The following is a 2,698-nucleotide window of genomic DNA, read 5'->3' on the forward strand; positions in this document are numbered from 1 at the left end:
ACCTGCACGTGTTTGAATTGTGGGAGGAAACAGGAGCACCCGGACGAAATCCACGCAGACACGGAGGGGGGAGAACGTGCACGGTCCTCACAGACAGTCACCAGAAACTGGAATCGAACTCTGGTCCCTGGCGCCGTGAGGCAGCGGTGCGCACCACTGACCACCGTGCTGTGTGTGTGTGTGTGTGTGTGGGTGGGTGGGGGTCGGTGGGGAGTTACCGAGCAGACTGTGCTGGAAGTTGACTCACAGGTTCTTGTCCTTGGGGGTCCAGTTACCATCCAGGTGTTCGTAAACAATGACTGCAGGCCCAGCGTAATCCCCGGAGAGCTTAGTGTTATCCAGCTGTAGGGGTGGGGGGAGACGGACACAGTCAGAGGGAGACAGAGGCAGAGAGAGAGGCACACACACACAGACAGAGAGAGAAACACAGGGAGAGAGAGAGACAGAGAGACACACAGACAGAGAGAGAGAGAGACAGAGAGATGCACAGAGAGAGTCACCGAGGGAAGGGGCACAACACTGAGCCTAATCCTGCCCCCATCACTGACACCCATTCCGGCTGCCCCACACAGCCCTGTGTAAATCCGAGCCCACATTCCCAATCCTCCTGGGCTGAGAGGCAGGAGTGACCCCTTGCCCCCGGCACTCTCTCTGTCTCCCTCTCTCTCACACACACCCTGCTCTGCCAGAGGAAGTGGTGGGGGCTGGTACAATGACAGCATTTAAAAGGCATCTGGATGGGGACAGGAATAGGAAGGGCTTGGAAGGATATGGGCCAAGTGGCGCTAGATTAGGTTAGGGATACCTGGGTCGGCATGGATGAGTTGGGCCGAAGGGTCTGTTTGCGAGCTGTCACGATCAGATTGCCTCTCAGTTCCGTAAAAGCCAAATAACACAAGCCACAACCTGAACGGCCTTTCGGGGGGGGGGGTGGGGGGAATGGGACAAGGGGAGAGGAGGGGCCACTGGGCAGCTCTGTGACCAGGACAGGAGCCAATGGGGCCAAAAGGTCCCTCTCACTGCCACTTACCATGATCAGCACCGCTCCCGGCAGGTGTTCGGCCACACGGTCTCCAATCTTCACCGCCAGATCATTTGGACTTCAAACCGGACAGAGAGGTGGAGAGAGGGAGAGAGAGGGAGATGAGGCCTTTCAGGCAGCTCTGAAATCCGACCGCTCGTTCTCCCGTTACACACTGGAAGAATTGGGCTGAATGGCCTCCTGATGTTCCCGTGTGACAGGGAGGAGGAGGGAGGGGAGGGGCTGAATGGCCTCCTGATGTTCCCGTGTGACAGGGAGGAGGAGGGAGGGGAGGGGCTGAATGGCCTCCTGCTGTTCCTGTGTGACAGGCTGGAGGGGGGGAGAGGGGGCTGAATGGCCTCCTGCTGTTCCTGTGTGACAGGCTGGAGGAGGGAGGGGAGGGGGCTGAATGGCCTCCTGCTGTTTCCATGCCAACCAGGAAGAGGAGCTCCTGGATGTGAGGATACAGGCTTCACTCGGGATGCCTCTCGAATCTCTGAGGCACCCGGTGCTCCCTGGCCCTGTGGGCCCCCCCCACCGTGGTCTGGAGGCAGACGTATGCCTCAGAGCCCGCCCCCCCCCCCCCCCCCCCACGCCCCAGCACCCCAGGCCCAGTCCAACACTCCAGCTCCCACCTCCCTGCGCCCCGTACCTGGGATCCCTCATGTGCTCATTAGCCTGGTAGTAACCGGCAATCACTTGGTTATTGGCTGTGCTCCACAGGTCAACCTGCCAGAGAACGACACTCAGTCAGTGCATTCGCACAGCGCCGCGCACATCCGCCTTGGCTGTACCCTTCCTACGAGAGGCGCTGCAGCAACGCACCTTCCCAAAACCCATGCCCTCCACCCAGCCGCCAGCAGGATGTCGTGAAACCCGAATGGGTGCATGGAAAGGACGTCGGAATATTGCGCTCATACGTTCCTGTCTCCTTCCTATCGGAAGGATGTTGTGAAACGTGAAAGGGTTCGGAAACGATTTACCAGGATGTTGCCAGGGTTGGAGGATCTGAGCTACAGGGAGAGGCTGAACAGGCTGGGGCTGTTTTCCCTGGAGCGTCGGAGGCTGTGGGGTGACCTTATAGAGGTTTACAAAATTATGAGGGGCATGGATAGGATAAATAGACAAAGTCTTTTCCCTGGGGTGAGGGAGTCCAGAACTAGAGGTGCATAGGTTTAGGGTGAGAGGGGAAAGGGACCTGAGGGGCAACTTTTACACCCAGAGGGTGGTGCGTGTATGGAATGAGCTGCCAGAGGATGTGGTGGAGGCTGGTACAGTGACAGCATTTAAAAGGCATCTAGATGTTGACAGGGATAGGAAGGGTTTGGAGGGATATGGGCCAAGTGCTGGCAAATAGGAAAATAGAATCACAGAGGCTTGCACCATGGAAACAGACCCTTCGGCCCAACCTGTCCATGCCGACCTAGATATCCCAACCCAATCTAGTCCCACCTGCCAGCACCCGGCCTGAATTCAGCTTAATTCAGTTCAAATCAGTTCAACTCATTTCAGTTCAGTTCAATTCACTTCCATTCAATTCAGTTCAATTTGCTTCAGTTTAATTCAGTTCCATTCAATTCAGTTCAATTCAATTCAGTTCAAATCATTTCAGTTCAGTTCAATTCACTTCCATTCAATTCAATTCAGTTCAACTCAATTTGTTTCAGTTTAATTCAG

The 2,698-nt window shown here is 56.0% G+C and overlaps 1 long non-coding RNA gene across 1 annotated transcript; it reads right to left on the bottom strand.

Annotated features, from left to right (window-relative positions):
- Positions 1 to 217: 217 nt before the first annotated feature.
- On the bottom strand, positions 218 to 2,020 carry LOC122545614. The gene is made up of 3 exons (XR_006310567.1): positions 1,674 to 2,020; positions 1,031 to 1,100; positions 218 to 342 (listed from the first exon to the last, which is right to left on the bottom strand). It is a non-coding gene; the product is annotated as an uncharacterized LOC122545614 (long non-coding RNA).
- Positions 2,021 to 2,698: the final 678 nt, after the last annotated feature.

This window comes from Chiloscyllium plagiosum, unplaced genomic scaffold, assembly GCF_004010195.1.
Source record: "Chiloscyllium plagiosum isolate BGI_BamShark_2017 unplaced genomic scaffold, ASM401019v2 scaf_56001, whole genome shotgun sequence".
Classification (NCBI taxonomy): Eukaryota; Metazoa; Chordata; class Chondrichthyes; order Orectolobiformes; family Hemiscylliidae; genus Chiloscyllium; species Chiloscyllium plagiosum.